The 26,426-nt window shown below is 42.1% G+C and overlaps 1 long non-coding RNA gene across 1 annotated transcript in view; it reads left to right on the top strand.

The window, feature by feature from the left end:
• Window positions 1–5,815: 5,815 nt before the first annotated feature.
• The window catches only part of LOC126484605 (uncharacterized), a 170,766-nt gene continuing 150,155 nt past the window's right edge, over window positions 5,816–26,426 (top strand). Inside the window, exons 1-2 of the long non-coding RNA XR_007587887.1 lie at window positions 5,816–5,928; window positions 23,243–23,321. This is a non-coding gene — a long non-coding RNA (uncharacterized LOC126484605). The remainder of the gene's footprint in view (window positions 5,929–23,242; window positions 23,322–26,426) is intronic.

Genomic DNA, 26,426 nt, shown 5'->3' on the forward strand with positions numbered 1-26,426 from the left:
TGGGTAACCACCAGTGCTGAAAAAATGATGGTGTCCATTTGTGGGACAGCGAGGGCGTAATCCTTACCCATTGCGTTCGAAAGGGCACTACGGTAACAGGTGCATCCTACGAAAATGTTTTGAAGAACAAATTCCTTCCTGCACTGCAGCAAAAACGTCCGGGAAGGGCTGCGCGTGTGCTGTTTCACCAAGACAACGCACCCGCACATCGAGCTAACGTTACGCAACAGTTTCTTTGTGATAACAACTTTGAAGTGATTCCTCATGCTCCCTACTCACCTGACCTGGCTCCTAGTGACTTTTGGCTTTTTCCAACAATGAAAGTCACTCTCCGTGGCCGCACATTCACCAGCCGTGCTGCTATTGCCTCAGCGATTTTCCAGTGGTCAAAACAGACTCCTAAGGAAGCCTTCGCCGCTGCCATGGAATCATGGCGTCAGCGTTGTGAAAAATGTGTACGTCTGTGGGGCGAATACGTCGAGAAGTACCGCCAGTTTCATCGATTGCGGGTGAGTAGTTAATTAGAAAAAAATCGGAGGCCTTAGAACTTGAATGCACCTCGTATTCCCTCTTGGCTCTTGTACATATTGTATATAACCCTCTCTCCCTATAGCTTACCCCTATTTTACTCAGAATTTCGAAGATCTTGCACCATTTTACATTGTCGAACGCTTTTTTCAGGTCGACAAATCCTATGAATGTGTCTTGATTTTTCTTTAGTCTTGCTTCCATTATCGACCGCAACGTCAGAATTGCCTCTCTGGTGCCTTTATCTTTTCTAAAGCCAAACTGATCGTCATCTAGCACGTCCTCAATTTTCTTTTCCATTCATCTGTATATTATTCTTCTCAGCAACTTGGATGCGTGAGCTGTTAAGTTGATTGTGCGATATCCTCGCACTTGTCAGCTTGGAACTGTGTGGATGATATTTTTCCGAAAGTCAGATGACATGTCGCCAGACTCATACATTCTACACACCAAAGTGAATAGTCGTTTTGTTGCCACTTCCCCCAATGATTTTAGAAATTCTGATGGAATGTTATTCTTTCCAACTTCTTTGATGGCCCTTTCTAGATATGTCCATTTGTACTGCCTACCGAGTTATTCCTTACTGATGTATCTATAGCCTTAGAGAACTTCAAGCGTATCTCGTCATTCCTTATTATTTCTGTATCCCACTTTTTTGCGTATTGTTTCTTCCTGACTAATGTCTTAAACTTTAGCCTACTCCTCATCACTACTATATTGTGATCTGAGTCTATATCTGATCCTGGGTACGCCTTACAATCCAGTAACTGATTTTGGAATCTCTTTCTGACCATGATGTAATCTAACTGAAATCTTTCACTATCTACCGGCCCTTTCCAAAGTATACCTTCTCCTCTTGTGATTCTTGAACAGAGTATTTGCTAATACTGGCTGAATTTTATTACAGAACTCAATTAGTCTTTCTCCTCTCTCATTCGTCGTCCCAAGCCTATATTGTCTTGCAACCTTTTCTTCTTCTCCTTCCCCTACAACTGCATTGCAGTCCCCCATGACTATTAGATTTTCATCTCGCTTTACGAACAGTGTTACCCTTTCAATATGCTCATGTTCTTTCTCTCTCTCTTCATCTTCAGCTTGCGACGTCGGCATGTGTACCTGAACTAGCGTTGTCGGTGTTGGTTTGTTTTCGATTCTGATAACAACAACCCTATAACGGAACTGTTCACAGTAACACACTCTCTGCCCTACCTTCCAATTCATAACGGATTCTACTGCCATTGCACAATTTTCTGCTGCTGTTGATATTACCCTCTACTCATCTGACCAGAAATCTTTGTCTTCTTAACATTTCACTTCACTGACCCGTAGTATATCTAGATGAGCCTTTGCACTTCCCTTTTCAGATTTTATAGTTTTCCTACAGAGTTCAAGCTTCTTACATTCCACGCCCGACTCGTAGAACGTTATCCATTCGTTGATTATTCAGTCTTTTTCTCATGGTAACCTCCCTCTTGGCAGTCCCCTCCCGGAGATCCGAATGGGTGACTATTCCGGAATCTTTTTTCAATGGAGAGATCATCATGACACTTCTTCAATTACAGGCCACATGTCCTGTGGATACAAGTGACATGCCTTCTGCATCCTCACGCCGCTGATCATTGCTGATTCTTCCGCCTTTGTGGGCAGTTTCCTACCCCTAGGACAAGAGAGTGCCCTTAATCTCTGTCCGCTACTCCGCCGCCTTTGACAAGGGCGCTGGCAGAATGAGGGTGACTTATTATGCCGGAACTCTTCGGCCGCTAACGTTTCGAACCCAGGACCGAGGATGTTAGACCACGGGTACAAATTAACAGTTTTCTTTTACTTGTAGTGTGAAACCTTCCTTCTTGCCAAGTTTCATGATTCTACGTCAAGGGGTAGTGCCCCACATATTTAAATGAGTGAGTTTGTATCAAAATTTGTGACGTAAATGACCGTATCTTTTGATTGCATTGACTTAGAAGATTCACATTTTTACAGTCATCAGCATGCGACATTATTTCAACTCGGCACGTCAACTGTTTCCTGAGAAAAAGTAACTTAACAGACAGACGGACAGACAGACAGATAACAAATAAGAAAGATTTTTTTTCATGTGATATAATTAAAAATACACAATTTTCGACTTTTCCCTTTGCTTTTACTGTGAAATGCTGCTTCTTGCCAGATTTCATGATTCTAGACCAACGGCAAGTAAGCAACAGGCTCTTACGAGTGAGTTGACCAGTCCAAAAAAAAAAAAAAAAAAAAAAAAAAAAAAAAAAAAAATGGTTCAAATGGCTCTGAGCACTATGGGACTTGACTTCTGAGGTCATCAGTCCGCTAGAACTTAGACCTACCTAAACCTAACTAACCTAAGGACATCACACACATCCATGCCTGAGGCAGGATTCGAACCTGCGACCGTAGCGGTCGCGCGAGTTGACCAGTATCAAAATATGTTGTAAGTAGGCTGTTTAGGTTTTTATATTGGTAACGCCACGTAGCATTCTGTATGAAAATCACTGGCTGTGCTGTGTGCAGTCTGTGGCTGCTTTGCATTGTTGGAACATTCGCCATTGTAGTGTTGGGCAGTTGGCTATTAACAGCGCGTAGCGTTGCGCAGTTGGAGGTGAGCCGGCAGCAGTGGTGGATGTGGGGAGAGAGATGGCGGAGTTTTGAGGGCGGATGATCTGGACGTGTGTCCATCAGAGACAGTAAATTTGTAAGACTGGATGTCATGAACTGATTTTATATATATATATATATATATATATATATATATATATATATATATATATATAATGACTTTTGAACACTATTAAGGTAAATACACTCCTGGAAATGGAAAAAAGAACACATTGACACCGGTGTGTCAGACCCACCATACTTGCTCCGGACACTGCGAGAGGGCTGTACAAGCAATGATCACACGCACGGCACAGCGGACACACCAGGAACCGCGGTGTTGACCGTCGAATGGCGCTAGCTGCGCAGCATTTGTGCACCGCCGCCGTCAGTGTCAGCCAGTTTGCCGTGGCATACGGAGCTCCATCGCAGTCTTTAACACTGGTAGCATGCCGCGACAGCGTGGACGTGAACCGTATGTGCAGTTGACGGACTTTGAGCGAGGGCGTATAGTGGGCATGCGGGAGGCCGGGTGGACGTACCGCCGAATTGCTCAACACGTGGGGCATGAGGTCTCCACAGTACATCGATGTTGTCGCCAGTGGTCGGTGGAAGGTGCACGTGCCCGTCGACCTGGGACGGGACCGCAGCGACGCACGGATACACGCCAAGACCGTAGGATCCTACGCAGTGCCGTAGGGGACCGCACCGCCACTTCCCAGCAAATTAGGGACACTGTTGCTCCTGGGGTATCGGCGAGGACCATTCGCAACCGTCTCCATGAAGCTGGGCTACGGTCCCGCACACCGTTAGGCCGTCTTCCGCTCACGCCCCAACATCGTGCAGCCCGCCTCCAGTGGTGTCGCGACAGGCGTGAATGGAGGGACGAATGGAGACGTGTCGTCTTCAGCGATGAGAGTCGCTTCTGCCTTGGTGCCAATGATGGTCGTATGCGTGTTTGGCGCCGTGCAGGTGAGCGCCACAATCAGGACTGCATACGACCGAGGCACACAGGGCCAACACCCGGCATCATGGTGTGGGGAGCGATCTCCTACACTGGCCGTACACCACTGGTGATCGTCGAGGGGACACTGAATAGTGCACGGTACATCCAAACCGTCATCGAACCCATCGTTCTACCATTCCTAGACCGGCAAGGGAACTTGCTGTTCCAACAGGACAATGCACGTCCGCATGTATCCCGTGCCACCCAACGTGCTCTAGAAGGTGTAAGTCAACTACCCTGGCCAGCAAGATCTCCGGATGTGTCCCCCATTGAGCATGTTTGGGACTGGATGAAGCGTCGTCTCACGCGGTCTGCACGTCCAGCACGAACGCTGGTCCAACTGAGGCGCCAGGTGGAAATGGCATGGCAAGCCGTTCCACAGGACTACATCCAGCATCTCTACGATCGTCTCCATGGGAGAATAGCAGCCTGCATTGTTGCGAAAGGTGGATATACACTGTACTAGTGCCGACATTGTGCATGCTCTGTTGCCTGTGTCTATGTGCCTGTGGTTCTGTCAGTGTGATCATGTGATGTATCTGACCCCAGAAATGTGTCAATAAAGTTTCCCCTTCCTGGGACAATGAATTCACGGTGTTCTTATTTCAATTTCCAGGAGTGTACATTGTTTGCACTCTATCAAAGTCTTTCATTTGCTAACTATGCCTATCAGAAGTTAGTGCCTTCAGTAGTTAGAATCTTTTATTCAGCTGGTAGTATTGGCACAAGCTGTATTGCAGTAGTTTGAGTAACGAAGATTTTTATGAGGTAAGTGATTCATGAAAGGTATAGGTTATTGTTAGTCAGGGCCATTCTTTTGTAGGGATTATTGAAAGTCACATTGCGTTGCGCTAAAAATATTGTGTGTCAGTTTAAGCACAGTCATTTATAAATTTTTCTAATCGGATGTTTCAATGTGACATACACGTTCGCATCTTTTGGTTACACTGACTTGAAAGTTTAACCTTTTAACACCACCAAAGGGCTATAGACTTTAGTAAGTGACCTAAATTTCAACATTGATATGTCTACCCATTCCTGAGAAAAGGAGTTTTGAACAGTTTCAAATGGTTCAAACGACTGGAAGCACTATGGGACTTAACATTTGAGGTCATCAGCCCCCTAGAGTTAGAATTACTTAAACCTAACTAACCTAAGGACATCACACACATCTATGCTCGAGGCAGGATTCGGACCTGCGACCGTAGCAGCAGCGCGGTTCCGGACTGAAGCGCCTAGAACCGCTCTGTCACAGCGGACAGACTTTTAAACAGTTCGATGGACAGACACACGACAACAAAGTGATCCTACAAAGGTTCCGTTTTTAGTGATTGAGACACGGAATCCTATGAATATTTCCCCACAGTCGCAGCTACAAATGACGAGCAGCTGCCTCTTTGAAATATTATATAGTCCGCAGGAGTAATTTCGACTGTACAACTGAGTACCTTCGAAAGCAACCTCTAGTTCCACCGCTGTGCACACGCGACTATACCCTCTTATCAGAAGTTTTCCCGGTACTTTTGAGTTATCTAGCATTAATACATGGGAATCACAGCTGCGTTATCTCTAGATGCAACGACGCACAGCATGCGACAATAAGACTATCACGCTCATGTTCAGATAAAGTTCTCTGTACATAAAGTAAGAATTCCCAGCCCCTTCAGCAGTGCCCGATTTGACCTGCGCTAGAAGAGACGTTTGATAAAGCATGGCCGCCCAGAGAACAGTGATGTTCTTGCTTGTTGCTCTAGTTCTGTGCGTCCAAGTTCAGCGTGTCTTGTCAGGTTTGTTTATTCTGTGATGTACTTGCCTACGTATATAGCATGCAGCCGCTGTTGCTAATGGCTTAGCCGTACCAGCCTGGATAGAACGCAAGTGTCCCCGTCTCGGCTAAGCCGAGCTTTCGAACCGTGGCAGTCATGTCGCGGGCTGAGTAAGTCCGTGTCTCTGTCGTTACAGTGCCAAGTGGAGCTCATAGTTTCTCTCATTTGTGGCCGATATACGGTATTGATATCAACAACCGAGTGACGTATTCTATTAGAATACGTCACTATAGTTTTTTTTCTCCTTACAAGTGTTCTTTCTTTTTATTCTTTGAGTTACAATACTTCAAAATTATACAACATTATAAAGAAAGTACAGGTAAAAAGTGACATAGTATTACCAGAGTAAAAACTTTCACATACAATATTTAGCGCAAAAGAGTGGATCAGATGAAGACTATAATGTTGGAAACGCAGAGTAGTCTGACTGACAGACAGGTATAAATTGAAAAAAATCTCATTTTATAATTGTAAACGTATGTTCCATCCATCCTAGTGCGCATTAAACACCGAGTATGCACTGAGGTGACAAAAGACATGGGATAGCGATATGAACATATACAGATAGCGGTAGTATCGCATACACGAGGTATAAAAGAGCAGTGCGTTGCCGGAGTTGTCATATATACACAGGTGATTCATTTGAAAAGGTTTACAGTGAGATTACGGCAACACGATGGGAATTAACAGATTTTAAACCGGCGTAAGTGGCCGAGCAGTTCTAGGCGCTACAGACTGGAGCCGCGCGACCGCTACGGTCGCAGGTTCGAATCCTGCCTCGGGCATGGATGTGTGTGATGTCCTTAGGTTAGTTCGGTTTAAGTTGTTCTAAGTTTTAGGGGACTGATGACCTGAGAAGTTACGTCCCATACTGCTCAGAACCATTTGAACATATTTTAAATACGGAATAGCAACTGGAGCTAGACACATGGTACATGTCATTTCCGATATCGGTAGGTAGTTCAGTATTCCGAGATCCACAGTGTCAAGAGTGTGCCGAGAATACCAAACTTCGGGCATTACCTCTTACCACGGGCCGGCTGTTGTGGCCGAACTGTTCTAGGCGCTTCAGTCTGGAACTGCGCGACCGCTACGGTGGCAGGTTCGAATCCTACTTCGGTCATGGATGTATTTGATGTCCATAGGTTAGTCAGGTTTAAGTAGTTCTAAGTTCTAGGGGACTGATGACCCCAGATGTTAAGTCCCATAGTGCCCAGAGCCGTTTGAACCATTTTCTTACCACGGACAAGGCAGTGGGCGACGGCCTTCACTTAACGGCCGAGAGCAGCGGCGTTTGCATAGGATTGTCAGTGGTAACAGACAAGCGACACAGTGTGAAATAACCGCAGAAATCAGTGTGGGACGTAGGACGGACGTACCTGTTAGGTCAGTGCGGTGAAATAAGGCGTTAATCGGCTAGAGCGCCTTTCCCCTGCTTGTGGCCGTATGGACTGGACCGTATACGACTGGAAAACCATCGCCTGGTCGGATGTGTCCCAATTTCAGTTGGTAAGAGCTGATGTCAGGATCGAGTGTGGTTCAGACCTCACGAGGCCATGGACGCAAGTTGTCAACAAGGCACTGTGCAAGCAGCTGGTGGCTCCATAATGGTGTGGGCTGTGTTTATGTAGAGTGGACTGGGACCTCTGGTACAACTGAATCAATAATTGACTCGAAATGGTTACGTTCGGCTACTGGGAGAGCATGTGTTGCCATTCATGGACTTCAGGTTTCCAGACAATAACGGAACTTCTATGGATGACAATGCGCCCTGTCAGAACATTCTGGACATTTCGAGCCAACGATCTGGCCATCCAGATCACCTGATATGAATCCCGTCGAAAATTTATGGGACCTGATCGAGAGGTGAGTTCGTGCACAAAATCCTGCACCGGCAACACTATGGCAATTTGGACGGCTATGGGGGCATCGTGGCTTAATATTTCTTCAGGTGACTTCCAGCGACTTGTTGAGTCTATGCCACGTCTAGTTACTGCGCTATGCCGGACAAAAGTAAGTCAGACACGATATCAGGAGCTATCCTATGACTTTTATCACCTCACTGTAAGCCTGCAGGAATGAGTATTTTGATTCTATTCCTAAAGGCACTCGGATGTTCAAGATGCATTCCAAGTTTTATTAGTTTAACAGATCAATTTTGTGTTGTCAGATTTTGTTGTTGATTACAAACATGTACAAATGGTTCAAATGGCTCTAAGCACTATGGGACTTAACATCTGAGGTCATCAGTCCCCTAAACTTAGAACTACGTAAACCTAACTAACCTAAGGACATCACACACATCCATGACCGAGGCAGGATTCGAACCTGCGACCGTAGCAGCCGCGTGGTTCCGGACTGAAGCACCTAGAACCGCTCGGCCGGCACAAACTTGTACAACAGTCTACACGTTGCCACATCATTATCAGCTGGTAAGCTTTGCAGACTTGTTGGGAAATGATGAGCAAATCCTCCAAGTTAAAGATAGTTTTATTTGCTGTATATCCCTAACACACTCTAAAACATGTGGCTCACATCGCATGGAGTGAAGATGTGGAGTTGTTTCTTTAATCAGGCGATGATTACACTTTAGCCTCGCAATAGCTATTGCGAAACTTCTTGTTTCTTTCATCCCAACATACCAGAGCGTTCCCGAGATTATTGGATGATTAAAGCATAACACGAACAGCCCCAGAGGAAGAAACGACACCATCCGTCGATCGTATCATTGTGTGGCGTATGGCGTCATTCGGAAACCGTACGCGAGGTGTGGTCTCTCAGCCGTTCTCAGCTTTACGAACTTCCGCGTCGCTACTTTTCATTCAATCGGCTCATCATTTCGGCTCATGATACTGAGTCTTCACACAAAGGAAAAATGTCTCGCAACGCTAAGAATTCACCCCAGGTGCTCCGCATGGCAGTCAAACTCGCTGATTCATCAGTTACACAGATGAATTACGCATATACCTGCAGACGACGAGTAGGAAACTCGTCGAAACGTTGCGACGACACGACACTACGACTTGCCTGATAACCGGAGAAATTTTCCCCAACATCTATATCTGCCTATGCTTTTAAATGTTCTTGACCTTTCGAGCTTCCATACCGCTATCAGCTGTTATCTGACGTTACTGGGACCCCATTTGCTGATGGTTTCTTAGCGTGGGTGTCTGATTGCAAAATCTGTCTTTCATCCCCGACATTACGAATTTTCGATGTTTTCGCTTCATCGCGAATATTATGTCAGTGATTGCGACAGGTAATGGATTTGTGTAATTGTTGTGCTTCCTAATTAATTGGAGGTCTGATATGGTGTGAGATATTATGACCAATGTTTCTTCGACTTGGCAGATATTGAGGTTTCCTGTAAGGCAAGCAACTCATCTGATATTATGTAGAGTGTGAGTCCAGCTAATGTAAGCCTTGATGTTTCAGTGATATACCAAGAATTGCTGCAACGGTTGTCGTTTCAACATTTGTCAGCAAAAAGCATAAATAAGGAATTATTAAATAATGCATTTACAGTTCTTTCTGTGTTCTTTCTGTATATAGCTTTTACAAGCGTCAGAATTACCTTTTGGGCAGTGAATTTCCGATACTATGTTTGGCGGGAATATATTTTCAAACGTTAAATACGTAGATAGAATACAAAAATAGATATGGCATTCATACTATATTTACTATAAGGTCCGGATTTTAGAAAAAAATAGACGTTTTCACTAAATGTGGTAGAGACAATGAAGAATCTTCAGACAAGAAGCGGATGCATTGGAGAGTACTGAGTACCAAGAAAATTATTGCAGTGAATCAGCTTATATTATCATTTTGTATCCTCATAATCTCAACTTATTTTTCAATTTAACGATGACAGTACTTACATTTCAATGTCCAACAAAAAGAAACGCCATGAGTATTTTTCTGAAACTGTGATTTTTCTCTTTTATCATTAAATACTGACAGTATAGCATCTTGCTTTTCTTGCAACGCCACAGGTCCTGGTGTCAAAAAAAGTTAAATGACAACTAACAAATGGAAACACAATATTGTGTCTGTCCTACAGGTTTAATTTACTGAACTACCAAATTTTCGGTTTATAAGACCATCATCAGACTTAATTTGTGAGCAATGTTGGAAAAGATGTTACTCATCTAGACTGAGGTACAAACTCACAGAAAATGTTACAGTGCGTTGGTAATCCAGTTAAAACGGTAAAAACTGAACAATGTATTATTAAACATTAAATCAACAATGCCAATAAAATAAAATGATTACTTGTTAAGACTACTAAAGAACAGCTTGAAAACCTATTATGTGTTGAAAGTCCTATAGAAAGATAGAATTGGCAACTGTAACAACAGAATGTATGGAGTACATGCGCCACCACAATAAAATAAAAATAAATAATAGCAAGAAAATGGAAGAGTATGTGAAGGAACAGACAGTGTGGGAAGTATTGGAAAGCTGAAAGGGTTAAGTGAAGTTATGACGAAGCGAAGTATTGGACTGTGTTTGCACATTTAGTACTAAATCATCGTTGTGTGCCAGATGTTTATTCGTGTCCAGGGCTTCCAACAGGTTGCGTTTTCGTAATTTGTTTGCTAAGTGAAGGTCATGTGACTGGCTGATAGTTGCGGTCCTCATTCAGTACATGCTCATCAAATGTGGAGCAGTAATTCTGCAGCCTCTAGCTGTGTTCATTTTCAGCCAGACTAGTTGCTATATCTCTGCTTGACTGATCAATATAAAACTTACCAGAATCAGGACAGTAAATCTTATATACCCCATTGTTGGCTAGTAACTGGGCGTGGTGTAGTAGGAAATCCTAAAGTTATAAGATATTAGTGTTTTTCCTGCACTCTGTGGTATTTGTCCTAAGGATAGTACTGTACAGCACTTCCTACATACAGTGGAAGGGCAGGACATGGGGCTCAGAGAAGGGATACAATTTTCAATGTTTATATCCTATGCAAGCTGTGTTTAGCCAGGACAGCATTGTCTGACTGTGCTTTGAAATCTTAGTTGGACACGGGAACAGATATGAGACTGTGCTCCACTTAATGAAAAAATGCGTGTTCGTGTGTTGCTGGGTATCGTGAGCAAGAAGGAATTACTGTGTCTGTAGCTGCACATTTTCTATAAATTTTGAAACAATATGTTTCTGGACTGTTGTCAACAGCTGGATCCAGAAGGTTTATCGATTTGTTGCCAATTTAAATTTTGGCTGAATAGTTTGATGTTGATAGTTTTAGTTGTGAATAAATGTGGCAAGCTGACTTGTGGTGACTGTTCACATATACAGTGATTATCGACATATGTGAACTAGCACTTAACATTTGCACTCAATGGTTCTCTGTTCAAAAAATGTTGTTCAAAATGGCCCAAGGATATTTTGGCATTTGTAGTTCAGTCTTGATGTGTAACACCTTTTCTAGCTTTGTTTACAATAGTATTGTAACATAATTGATGACGAAAGTTGAAACGTCCCCTTAAAAAATTAGTGAATTACTGTGCTGGTAAACCCCTTACGTTATTCGATTTTCAAACAGCTGAGCAAAACTGAACGTACTCAGACATTTCTCTCTTTACTTATTCTGATCATCAATAAACTGACACACAATATTTTTAGCACAACGCAATGTGACTTTCAGTAATCCCTACAAAAGAATGGCCCTGAGTAACAATAACCTATACCGCTACGAAGTCTTTCGCGACGTATTTCCTGAGTAAAAATTTCTCGGTGTACATGCCGCGTCAAATCAGGATAAATCTCCAAGCTTTCGACCACTACCTCCATGGTCGTCGTCAGGGCTAAAACTGACTGTCGTGAACTAGCGAGGTTCCCACTTTTTTACGCAAAGGACGGCTTCTTATTGGCTGGAATACGTCAGCGATATGGCGCGTAGCGAAGTGGTGCCCTCTACTTCCATAGATGTAGTTGCTATCCCGCGTTGCTTGCAGCGCCATCCCTTAAATCAGGAGGTAAAGTGCGAGAAGTTTTTCTCTGCGATTTTTCTTTATCCAGTGCACTCTTCCAAGTGTTGCTAAGTGCATAGCCGTTGTCTCTATTAAAGTTATTATCGCTAAGTCTAATTTCGACTGCTTCCCGGATCACAGAGTCCCAGTAATTCGATGTGTGGGCTATTACTCTGGTTTCTTCAAATAAAATCTTATGCTTGTTAAGCAGGCTATGTTCAGCCACCGCTGATTTTTCCAAATACCTGTATTTCAGGTGGCGTTGGTGCTCGATGCAGCGGTCGGCAACGGTTCTTACAGACTGGCCCACGTAATTCTTGCCGCATTCGCAAGGAATAGTATAAATTCCCGGCACTCTTAAGCCGAGACTATCTTTGACTGGTCTCAACATTTCCTTAATTTTCCTAGGTGGTCGGAAAACTGGTTTTATTCCTTGCCTCTTCAGGACTCTGGCTATCTTGCTCGTTGTGGCACCGCAAAAAGGAAGCCGCGCTATGTGTTGGTCCTCTTCTTGTATGTGGCCGGCATCGTGTCTTACTTTCTTGGACACTACTGATTTAATTTCACCGGCAGAATAACCATTCCTCTTGAAAACAGTCGTCAAATGGTTGATCTCGGGAATGAGGTGGTCCTTGTCGGAAATAGTCCTGGCTCTGTGTACTAAAGTATTCAGCATAGCTCTCTTCTGAGACGGATGATGGAAGCTATAACTATGCAGATATAAGTCTGTATGGGTTGGCTTCCTGTACACAGAATGGCCCAGCCGTCCATCCGGCTTTCGCTCTACCAACACATCTAAAAAAGGTAACTTCCCTTCCTTCTCTACCTCCAATGTAAATTTTATGTTTGGATGTACACCATTCAGATGTTCGACGAACTGCTGCAGCGTGTCGCTGCCGTGTGGCCAGATTAAAAAAGTATCGTCGACGTATCTGTAGAAGCATGATGGGCGGAGGTGAGCACTGCTCAGGGCTCGTTCTTCAAAGTCCTCCATGAAAAAATTCGCTATTGCTGGTGACAGTGGCGAACCCATGGCTGTTCCATCCGTCATTTCATAATAATTTCCACTGGAGGTAGTGGTCGAAAGCTTGGAGATTTATCCTGATTTGACGCGGCATGTACACCGAGAAAAATTTTTACTCAATAACCTATACCTTTCATGAATCACTTACCTCACAAAAATCTTCGTTACTCGAACTACTGCAAGACAGCGAGGACCAATACTGCCAGCTACATAAAAGATTCTAACTACTGATAGGCATAGTTAGCAAACGAAAGATTTTGATAGAGAACAAACAATGTATTTACCTTAATAGTGTTAAAAAGTGATATATATATATCAGTTCATGACATCCAGTCTTACAAATTTACTGTCTCTGATGGACACTCGTCCAGATCATCCGCTCTCAAAACGGCTCACCTCCAACTTCGCAACACTACACGCGCTGTTCACATCCAACTGCCCAACTCTACAATAGCGAATATTACAACAATGCCAACCAGCCACAGACTGCACACAGCACAGCCAGTGATTTTCATACAGAGCGCTACGTGGCGTTATCAATATAAAAGCTAAACAGCCTACTTACAAAAGTCAATTAAAGTCTGAAGATGTTCTTGTAAACCGAAAACTGGTCAACTAAATAAATAAACACTGTTTTTCTTTTATTGTTATGTAGTTCAACCAAGAAGCAACGAAACAATGAGTTAATAAATGAAAAATGTTTGCTGCGTAGTTTAGTATGTTCGGTTGCATTAAAATTCCAGAATACGTAAAAAGACGTTGTGAAATTCGTTTTTAGGGCAAAAATAAGTAACAGATAAAGACAAAGCAATTAATATTTCATAATTTCCATGTGAACGTTTGTAACGTAGATGTAAAATATCAATAAATTCGGATCATTTACGCGCATATCAATACTGTTAAACAAAAGAACATTTGAATCTCCTCGCTAACGATATAAGTTCGTTGCTTTAGTTTACAGGTCAGTGACCCGATCCTCAACAAAGTGTTAACATAATAACAGCAGCTTCGTAGTGAAATATTACTGCCTTTCACATATTTTTACCAAGGAGTTCCCAAAAAAGTATGTGAGAGTCACTTACTTCGCCTATTCACGGCACAAAAAAATATTTTTACTCACGTAGTTTGAGAAGTGTTTAAATTCTTCAGTCAAATTTTAAATAAACCAAGACAGTCCCTATCCTTACAACACTACTTTTATGTTATCTACAGGGTGTACAAAAGACGGCGACAACACTTAGTTTATGTGCCGGTCAATTTTCAAGACAGAACGTGTGTTTAGAAATTACATTGTCCATACGTTAACATCACACTCTTAGCTAGAGAAACGGACAACGAATTATTTTATCAAAACGATTATGTTTCACTTTAGGTAATACAATTTCATTGTCTTCATAAAAATCCTATTAAAAGTATGTGTGATAGATAAGCAGCCTTATGTTAATCAGAAAACTAAACAGAGTCCAGATAAATATTTGGTAGACTGGAGAAACCTTATTCATGGCTGGAATATGCCCATAGGAAGAACGTTGAACAAAATGCGTTGACCTAAAAAGGAAATACTGGGAAAAGTGTGCATTTTTGTTACTAACTTTTACTGCTAGATAGAGAATTTTTCAATTCGCGCTTGTATCCCTAAATTTCCGAAAGGCCCTTGATATCAATCCGCAGAAGCATCTGTGTGGTTTTATGGTTGCCATTACTAACTAGTGCCACAATAGCCCCTGATTCAATTCCAGATGAGGACATTGAATATCTCTGTGTTTGGACTCACTCCTTCATGAGACCGAACGCGAATGCACTTGAATCCCAAAGGAGCCTCTTGACGTGCCGACCGTCAAAGCTATTGACGTGTTGGCCATAGTACATCTGCCTGACAGCGAGCGTCCACCAGAAACGTAGCAGCTGAGCATGGTAAGTCAGTCTTGTTATCGAAAACTAATCTCCTAACCGAATAAAATGCCTCTGCACTTACTATGGAACCTCTGAACAAATAACAAAACGTGATATGTCTGAAGGACCTTACAACTTTTGCGATCTGATGTGGGTAACTATCGATTGACATACCATACTGAATTTCCGTGGTCCCTGCATGGAGCCGAGTGTTCATGATGTATGGCAGGCGCGGCGGCTGGTGTGAGATCACTAGTTTGTTACGGGGCCTATATTTCTCGTGGGCTCCTGGCGGGCAACGGTGACGTCAGGGTCGGCAGAGGTCGGGTGAGATCGACTCGGTTCGTGGTAGGCAGGAGGTCGATTGTGCTTCTACTGAGGTTGTAAGTCGCGTCCGACGCCATTGTTGACTACGTCGTTTACACATTGTCTGTATCGAGCGATGGGAAACAGTCTAGCCGCAAGTTCGATGCGTGCAACTAGTGGCTCTTGCTTGTGGACGACCAAGACCAGTTGAAATGGCGGGGTAGCTTGACGACCCATACGTAATGTACACAGTGTATGATTGTGTACGAGGTGAAAACAATTTCATTGTGTAGCTGATGCCAAAGTTACGATGGACTTCTGTTCTTTAAATCTTCATCGTAGAGAATGTGGCATAATTGGTCTTCTGGGGAGCATGTGAGGCAGCGAAGGTGTGCTCTTTCAGAACTCGAATTTGTTATCCGCAGGTGGTGTGTGAATGATATCGCTGATCGTATCAGCTTCTTCTCCCAAGAGGCGAAAGAGAATGACGAATTTTGTGCTGATACTGATGGCACAGATGACATCTCGCCGAAAACAAATTAAGGTGGATCTGACTGCTTGCCTTGATGTGGCTCGGAAATAGCCTGGCTTGAAACCGAAGTGATGTCCATTGCGAGATCACAGAGCAGTTGTCCAATGAACTCCATAGTTCAGCAACATTGTTCACAGTCGGAGCACTGTCATGATGAGTGTCACTTTCACCTTTGATAACCTGAGGTGGCTGGAGGGTGTTGTCTATACCTCTTGGTACTGTTCCACACGAACTGCTGACCAACACACAAAATGCATAACAAAATGGCGGCACGATGGCAGCACTCAAGTTTCACAATAAACGAGATGTACAGAATTAAATGTGAACACGTCGTCATGGGTCACTGCTGCAGTGGCATATTATGGATTAGATGCAAGATGTATAAGAACACAACTATTTCTATAGACAGAAAAAAATCAACCTAAAGAGTTTAATACATGACAAATGTGGACCACATGTGTGAATAAACGAAAACATTTAATTAAAACATGGAGTACTCGCAGTCTCCACCAGATGCCGTGCTGCCACTCAGACACACTGGCAATGAGTGCAGCGCAAAGAGACCAAGACTTATGTACACAAGCACAACACACATCAGATACCCTCAGGGGAAAACTGTGGATACTCCATGTTTTAGTTCAATGTTTTGCTTTATTCACAGGCCTCATCCAGGGTTGTCATATATTAGTGTTAAGTGCATTCTCTATTTCGCTTCTTAATGTCAAATTATTTGTTTGTCTCTTGCAGACAGCTCTGTGTCACGTTTTGAGAACAATAATTCAGTATTTTATTTCTCTTTCCACCTTCCTCCCTCCCCTAACCATCAATCATGTCATACGGATTCGCTTCCTACGCAATGGATCCACTATAATGGTTGATACTGTGGAATGCGATTATAAGCGCACTTTTGAGCTATTTGTTTATTGCAAAACTCTATGTCCTTCTATTTGAAGATTCGTGACTTGTGATTCGTCAGACACTATCTTCTGTATTTTAAATTTTAAACCATGTCAGTATATGTTATTTCAATTTTCAGGTACAATTCGGACATTTTTAATTTGAAATATTTTTCTACGTCATCTAAGTAAATAGTCATCCGTTAATGTAACCTTTCATTTTATTTTTAGATCTGAAGATCATCATTTCTTATGATCAAAATCAGCAATGCAGATGAATATGTGCTCCTGAGGCTGTAATAACAAATATTTTAAACACATCTGAACAGTTGCGGAATCTCTCAGACAGTATGTCAGCCATTATTAAAACCTATGTTCTATTCTGTGTTCTGTTGGATGCAAGTGGTGGAGCTACATTTGAAGAGAAAACAGTATTTGTCAGAAGCAGGTCCATGCTGTTGTGGAGATTCTACAACAAGTAAAGAATTGAGCGAGACCACTTCAGTTTACCTGCTGTGGTGAAGTTTAGTTATGGAGGAGTTATTAGACTGGCATCGTTTGGTTGTGATCACTCCACAAGCAGTGGAAAAAGGAGAAGTAAGACGAAGATTCTGTGTCTTGTCTAGAACGAGTCCATTAGAGATGGAGCACAAGCACGAATTGTTTTTTTAAGGGTAGGAGAGGAAATCATCCGTACCCTTTCAAAGGAACCAATCCAGCATTTGCTTGGACGGATGTAGGGAAATGATGCAAAACCTAAATCTGGATGGCTGGGTGCTGAACTGAGCCGTTGTCCCTCCAGTTGTGATTTCCGTGTGTTAACCACTGGAGCTCATAAGCTGCATACACTTGGTTGAATGGAAGCTGATTATATCATAACATTTCATAGTTTCACTTCTTCATGCTCTAAGTTGAGAGACGTTACCCTCTCCTGAAGTATAAACTAGTTTTTACTGATCCAAAAACCGAGAGATGAGAACTGATGTTGCTATCACCTGCCGTAAGTCTGAATCTTCTACTTGCAGGTTCGGGTGCCGCCAATGGGTTTGTGAAATCATTTACTTTTTTTTTTTTGAGTGCCAATATATTTGCTTATCAATCCCCTTCTTTCGGATTTACTTCAATATATACCTTATCATTCTTTGTATTAAGGCAATAGAGCATGCTACATTACGTCGTTGCCATCACGTTGAACCTTGTGGCTTCACTTTACGATCCACAAGCACTCAGGATGTATCGGAAATTAGTCATTGAATTCCCACCTCACAATACATTTACAATACCTGACTTTTCTTTACATGTTACTTTTTACTTCTTTACATGATACTTTTCCTTGCATGTTACTAGGTTCCTGGTCCAATCAAGGTAGGTCAATGGGAGCCTACTGCTGTTGGTTACTTGTTGTGTAGATAGATTTCGTACATTATTATAATGCTGCATGAAAGGGACATTCATGAACTACATTTTGAGTCATATGGTTTACAAATTCTATAAAGTCTCAGGCAACGATTACAGAACTGAGGATACGTCTTCATCACACCTTTAAATGCTATAAGCAGGAACCTAACACTGTCCTTTAGGAGCCGGCCATGGTAGCCGAGCGGTTCTAGGCGCTACAGTCTGGAACCGCGCGACCGCTACGGTCGCAGATCCGAATCCTGCCTCAGGCATGGATGTGTGTGATGTCCTTAGGTTAGTTAGGTTTAAGTAGTTCTAAGTTCTAGGGAACCGATGACTTCAGAAGTTAAGTCCCATAGTGCTCAGAGCCATTTTTTTGTCCTTTAGGAATTACAATTGAGTCTGCAATAGTCAGGTATTATTTACTTCTTATTTTTTTCATTGTGCTGAATGTTATTTTTCAAGGGCACGAGGTTGTCATATGTCGTATAGCTAGAAGGTTTTAAGGCTTGATTATCACTACTTATGGGAGTGGTCTCTTTTTTTTATCAGAATGCACGACTTTCGCATTAAACGAATTAAGAGATCGCATTGGGATAGTGTAAGAACAAAAAAAGAAGCTGTTGTCTGCATTACGACTCCTTGTGCTCTCCACTGCAGCTATACATGCCTATGGGTGCACACAGAGAATGTCGGACTGATGCACACAGAGAATGCTTGTTACCCTGCTAGACAATGTGCAGCAGTGCCGTTAGAGGTAGAACGTCATATGAGCTCTATTAGCTCTGTAGTGTTTCTCACGCGATTTTACAGAAACTATTTACAAAAAAAATTATTTTTAAGTTTCATATAGCTTTATATGTCAGCTTTATGATCAAGTGCCCATTATCTCGCTAACGGTCATAATTATTGTGATATTTTCATTTAAGCAAGGATGTGTGCGAAATTAGAAAAAAAATGTTTACCATGAAAAATATGCAGAGCACCACACGATCTCTGTTCCACCAGATGCATAACATTATCTTTTGTGGATGCACACACATCTTTGAATGGGGAGTTTCTCCTTTGTTCAGACTCTTCTGTAGCATTTGAACTATGTTTTCTATGTTGTGATTTAGTTATTCATTACTTCCTAATATCTATACCTCTATCTTTCTTAGCACAGTGACTGTTTCAAATGATTCTTCTTTCTAGGACTTAAAATTTGTGTAATTTGTAATTCAACACTAAACGTTCACATAGTTTTCACTTGTGGAAGGCATGCATGTCTCTAGTGAAACAACGTGCGTGGACAGAAAATGCAATCGAACATTAAGACGACTGTGCTTTGAAGTAAATAAGCTTTGAACAGTGCCATATCACTCAGTGAACTGAAATATTTTCGCACTTGCCACATCGCATAGATAAGTACACTCTGTAAATACGTCAGTAACGTGTATTTCAAATCACGCTACTCTGGAACTCCAATCCCATGGCACCCAACTTCCGACATCCGCAGTGACAGTATGTGTGTCGTTTCGTTACCTGGAAGGTATATAGTGTGTATTTCGAATTTATGGGGTCTCAACGGCGAGGCTATCAGCGCCTTTACACACAGTAACAGAAACGAATGGGGATAGAATCGATAAAATGGTTACACACAGTGAGCATGAAACATGCAAAATGACACTAATGCACACACTCCAACCCCAGTCGCGTTGACCCGCACAGTCACTCTATCTCATGTGGAGAATACATAAAACGGATCTGGAGACATTATTTTCAATAGAGAGTAGTTAGATACCAGGCATTACGTGTCCTCGTCGCCACACTCTCTCGGAATCCTGCAACAAGTTTAAACGCAGCTTAGGTGGAGACATGTGAAACGGACTGCCAAACTGGAGCTGGTTCTCAGTTTCAAAAGATGTGTAATGTTTTCTCTTTAAAAGCAAAATTTTGTTCCACTTGTAATTCTGTTTCACATCAACAGTACTGTCACGAATTGACGCAATAATACTAACACGCAAATGTAATATTAGCTCCGCATTCGTCCTTACAATTTTCGGCTTATTTGTAAAATAGTAGTCATACATGCTCCTATTCACTCATTCGACATGTTTTGCAGATTCTGATTTCTTACATAATAATTAATTTATACCTGAACTGAGCAGATTTGCAAAACAACCATTATACGGCGTGCGCGGGAAACTGTCATAAATGTCCTTCGTAATGTCCGGTTAAGAACTGAAGCAGACGCTGCATAAAAATCTGTGAGCTGAAGTACATGTGTTTGGGGCTGGTTTGCTTACAGTATTACGTGAGCTCGTACGCTGAGCGAGTTAGTGTATTTCGACTGATTGACAGGGGAACAACACCAACTTGACCTCATATACTAAGGCTAAAAAAGCCCCTTTGCAATATATCAGCCCCAACAGTTGATCCCGCGGGAAATTTGGACCATTATTCTGACAGTACGCAGTTATGACCTTCGAAAGTACAGCTTATAAACTTTGACGTGCATCGGTTACTTGTCATTCGCTCCGCAGTAATGCCCAAGCGCGAAATACTCTGCAGCGGAGTGGAAACCAGAGTCGTCCTATCCGTTGGACGTTGAAGGAGGCGAGTGAGATGAGAGGAGGGGGGGGGGGGGGATTGGATGAACACATCTTCACAACGAGTTTTTAAACCTTGTTCGAGAACATAAAATTACGCGAAAAATAGTAAGTAATACTAGCTTTCGAAATACTAAATGTCTTTTTCCAAAGCTGTTTCACAGAGGAAGACTGCACTTTAGTCCCTTCTCTAGATTGTCGCACAGATGACGAAATGGTAGATATCGTAATAGATGACAGAGGGATAGAAGAACAATTAAAATCGCTCAGAAGAGGAAAGGCCGCTGGACCTGATGGGATACCAGTTCGATTTTACACAGAGTACGCGAAAGAACTTGCCCCCCGTTCTTGCAGCGGTGTACCGTAGGCCTCTAGAAGACCGTAGCGTTCCAAAAGATTGGAAAAGGGCAGAGGTCATCCTCGTTTTCAAGAAGGGATGTCGAACAGATGTGCAGAACTGTAGACCTATATCTCTAACGTCGATCAGTTGTAGAATTTTGGAACATGTGTTATGTTCGAGTATAATGACTTTTCTGGAGACTAGAAATCTACTCTGTAGGAATCAGCATTGGTTTCGAAAAAGACGATGGTGGGAAATTCAGCTCGCGCTCTTCGTCCACGAGACTCAGAGGGCCATAGACACGGGTTGCCAGGTAGTTGCCGTGTTTCTTGACTTCCGCAAGGCGTTTGATACAGTTCCCCACAGTCGTTTAATGAACAAAGTAAGAGCATGTGAATTATCAGACCAATTGTGTGATTGGATTGAAGAGTTCCCAGATAACAGAACGCAGCATGTCATTCTCAATGGAGAGAAGTAAGAGTGATTTCAGGTGTGCCACAGGGGAGTGTCGTAGGACCATTGTTATTCACAATATATATATATATATATATATATATATATATATGACCTTGTGGATAACACCGGAAGTTCACTGAAGCTTTTTGCGGATGATTCTGTAGTATATCGAGAGGTTGTAACAATGGAAAATTGTTCTGAAATGCAGGAGGATCTGCAACGAATTGACGCATGGTGCAAGGAATGGCAATTGAATCTCAATGTAGACAAGTTTAATGTGCTGCGAATACATAGAAAGAAAGATCCTTTATCATTTAGCTACAATATAGCAGGTCAGCTACTGGAAGCAGTTATTTCCATAAATTATCTGGGAGTAGGTATTAGGAGTGATTTAAAATGGAATGATCATATAAAATTAATCGCCGGTAAAGCAGATGCCAGACTGGGATTCATTGGAAGAATTCTAAGGAAATGCAGTCCGAAAACAAAGGAAGTAGGTTACAGTACACTTGTTCGCCCACTGCTTGAATACTGCTCACCGGTGTGGGATCCGTACCAGATAGGGTTGATAGAAGAGATAGAGAAGATTCAATGGAGAGCAGCGCGCTTCGTTATAGGATCCTTGAGAAATCGCGAAAGCGTTACGGGGATGACAGATAAACTCCAGTGGTAGACTCTGCAAGAGAGACGCTCAGTAGCTCGGTACGAGCTTTTGTTGAAGTTTCGAGAACATACCTTCACCGAGGAGTCAAGTAGTATATTGCTCCCTCCTATGTATATCTCGCGAAGAGACCACGAGGATAAAATCAGAGAGATTAGAGCCCACACAAAGGCATAACCGACAATTTTTCTTTCCACGAACAATACGAGACTGGAATAGATGGGAGAACCGATAGGTGTCTTGCGGAGTATGGATGTAGATGTAGTAATACGAATATGTTAACCTCACGCACACATACGTTCAATGTTATTTTAAAAATATTCCCGTACTGATATTCTACAGCTACATATACGCCATATGAATAATTCCAAGCAACCGAAGAATTATTATGAAATGAAGCTTATGATTTTCGATTTAAAATTTAACACTAGCAATAAGGTAAATGTGACCCTGCAAATATGCCTAATTTAAAAGTGCCATCTTTAAAATCCAAAGAAAATAACGCACAACAGCGATATTAACAGTTACCTAGCGCTACGTAGTTCTTTAATGACACACTCATTCGTTCCATTCATTTTGACCACAACTGTGAGCAGTACCATAAAAATATTTGGCACCAACTAGAGATTATACACTGCGTTCTTTCATAGAATAAACAAAACATGTTGCCAGTATCGAAACAGTATTTCACAAACCTCTTACTTACACCACTGTACAGCACTTCGCACTCTGGCATTAAGCGTCTGCGGTAGAGTGAAGCGAGTGCATTGTGTTATAATATGTAGATTTAGTTGTAATGTTCTGCTTCAAAGCAACCAATTTTCCGATACATTTCGACTGAAATATTTTACTTCCATCGAAGTTCCGTGTAACAATCTGAACTATCAGATCACTCGAGCACATGGAAATACGTCTCAATAAAACACAACAGCAACCTATTAACGGTTACAAATCTGTAGGAGAACGAATGCGTATATAGCGTCCCAGTGTCCTCGATTAGATGGTCCGTGAACTTAGCAGAAAAGCCAGTGCTGTGTTTGGACTGGAAGAAAATTCACTATGTTGTGACAGTCTGGAGCCATGAGTCGACAAGTCTGGGGCGACCAATGGTTGATTTGTAAGAGAACTGCCTATGAATGGCATGTCTACAGGGTCCACGCACAGTCCATAAAGGTGTAAAGATCTTCTTATTTTCTCTTTTTTAGTGGTCTGGTGTGACAGTATCTCCTACTGTCCTGAAGGGTACTACTGCTGTGACAACGACATGTGCTGCCGGCCCCTAAGGTAGGTTATTATTTGATTCTTTTAGTACGTAACTCTGTTCATGAAATTCTCTAAAGTTGTAGACTGCGTCATATTTTAAAACATACCCACATTTCCGAGACTGTTGTACACTATTGGCCATTAAAATTGCTACACCAAGAAGAAATGCAGATGATAAACGGGTATTCATTGGACAAATATATTATACTAGAACTGACATGTGATTACATTTTCACGCAATTAGGGTGCATAGATCCTGAGAAATGAGTACCCAGAACAACCACCTCTGGCCGTAATAACGGCCTTGATACGCCTGGGCATTCAGTCAAATAGAGCTCGGCTGGCATGTACAGGTACAGCTGCCCATGCAGCTTCAACACGATACAACAGTTCATCAAGAGTGAAAGCTAATCATCTGCATATAACAGCATCTTCTTCGTGTCGGTTAAATTTCGCGTCTGTAGCACGTCATCTTCGTGGTGTAGCAATTTTAGTGACCAGTAGTGTAAGTGACGTCCATCGGTGTGTGGAATACTACTGAGACAACACAACTTTTATACTCTTCACTATTGCTTAAGAGGAACGTTAAGTGAGATTCGTGATGTAATATCGTGTTGGACATAGAAAGGAGTTTCGTCAAGTGTTACTACTATACTACCAGGAGGCCAGAATTTAAACATATCTCTCGTCGACCCTGCAGCAGGAGGTGATCGTATTTTATATCAATACTTATTTGATCACCCAGAAGTTTACTTTTTAGTTTTGCCAGGATTTGGTATTATTTACATACTGTTATGTCAAGAAAGGGTAAAAATTAAATCCTCCGGAACTTTACGAATAATTTATACTATATTATCAATTGGTTAATAGGATGCATTGTGTGAGCGCAGCACATTATTACCATAGGAATGGATGTAGATACACGAGCTTAAAAGGTTATAATAAATGACTGAAGCGATTTCACAGACTTGATGTAGTTATGTATAACACAGCATCATAAGGCTTTGTACACACCCAGAAAAATAAAAGAAGTTTTATTTGGGATATTACAAGTGTTCCATACGTGTTCCTCTACTGAGTCTGCAAAAATTTCACCTCGATAATCAGGTTCTTCTCACGCTCGGTGCAGCATGTCACTGTCAATCCGTTCAAAAGTACTGTTGGTGCGAGCTCGCAATTCTGGTGGGTTTGTTGGTAGATGAAGTGTAAACACTGAATCTTTCGCCTAACCACACACAAAAAAAAAATGACGGAGGCCGGATCGGGCGAGCGTGGAGGCCATGGTATGAACTGCTCATCATCATTCTCACCACGACCGATCCATCAGTTTCTCAATTTCCTGTTTAAGAACTGGCCAACATCTTGATATAAGTTGGGTGGACCACCAGACCACCATCCTGCTGATAGATAAAATCCACACTGTCGATTCTAGTTGTAGCATGAGCCAGTTTTCCAGCACGTTCAAATTCAAGTGACCTTTAACGGTCTTTTTCAGGAAAAAATGGGCCGTAAACTTTAAATTATGAGACTTCACAGAACACATTAACTTTTGGTGAATCTCGAATGTGCTGCATGTTAGAGTGGGGATCGGTTGTCCCCCAGATTCGCACAATGTGCTTCCTCACTGTCCCATTCACAAGAAAATGTTGCTTCATTGCTGAAGATGATTTTTTCTCACAAAACCCATCCTCTTCTGTAACCTGTTGCAACTGTGTCTAAAATTCAAAGCATCTGAACGTGTCATCGGGAATGAGGGCGTGTGCCAATTATTAGCGGTAAGGCTTCAGTTTCAGTCGTTTCTTTAAGATCTTCCAAACGGTTGCTTGTGGTATGTTCAACTCTCTGCTTGTTATGTTCGTCGGCTTCTGTGGGCTACGTGCGAAACTCGCCACACGCAGTCAACCGTTTCTTCACTCACTGCAGGCCGGCCCTTGATTTCCCCTTCCAGAGGCATTCAGAAGCTTTAAACTGCGCATATGAACGGCGAATGGAGTTGGCAGTTGTTGGATTATTGCTGAACTTCGTTCTGAAGTGTCGTTGCATTGTTACGGCAGACTGATGTGAGCCCTTTCTCATCTGCTGTCGCCATCTTGCCTGATTGCTCACTGTAGTTGTCTCGTGGCAGAAATGTGAAGTGTAACTACAAAAACACAACATTTTTTGAGTTTTTCTGTTTGAATGCTAAGGGGACCACACCCTGCCTATCTAAACTATGTTAATTTAGGCAAGTATTTGACCCATTTCTGAAAAAAAACTATTTGATGCAGGACCCTAATATTTTTACTGTATGTTACATGATGCTAATAGAGTACTGTACAAAAATCTACTTTATCCATTTTATAGTTTTTAAGAAATACTTTTTTAAATTTATTAGCAAAAAATATTAAGTTTTTTCTGCAGAATTTTTTTTTTTTTTTGTAAACTTCCTAATGGGGGAATGTTAATGAATGTAGTAACAGAGGTGGCTTTTTATGTTATACAGAGTCTCTGAAAATTCCATTCACTTATCTATGATAGTTTCTGATATAATGGGGCATATGTACTGAAAATTTTAGTTTGCGGGAAATTGACTTTAAAGAAAACTCGTTTGAAATTTGTTACTTACAGTTAATTAAAACTGTCCTGCTGCATTATGATGGCCCTTCTTTGGCCTCTAGCAGGTCTTCCAGCTTCTTTTTCCCTTCCTGGATGTTTGTCTTGCATTCTTGGCCATATTAGATACAGACCTGTCTGCATTGGCTATCCTTATTTTATCGCAATGTTGCAGCCCAGTGATCATAGTTTCATCAGCTTTTTGAGTACCCAACACATTCCAGTATTACCACAATTGAATGTAATAACAGCATCATGGACTCCTAGTTTCATTGTAGCATGCCTACAATTACAGTTTTAGGAAGGCGGCTCCAAATTACGCTTTTGAAACATTCATTTGGGTTCTGTGTCTGCCCATGCAGACATTTCATTAGAAGATCAGGATGAGCCAAGTCTCTGAAAATAGGTTTAATTGCTGTAATAACAGTAGCTGGAAGAGAATTCTGAGAATATGATTCTCCAGTTGCCTGAGCCCTATTGTATTGCACCACGAATTTTCTCCTGATGGACACAATCCATGGCATGGCTTATCAT

Source organism: Schistocerca serialis, chromosome 6 (assembly GCF_023864345.2).
Source record: "Schistocerca serialis cubense isolate TAMUIC-IGC-003099 chromosome 6, iqSchSeri2.2, whole genome shotgun sequence".
Lineage (NCBI taxonomy): Eukaryota > Metazoa > Arthropoda > Insecta > Orthoptera > Acrididae > Schistocerca > Schistocerca serialis.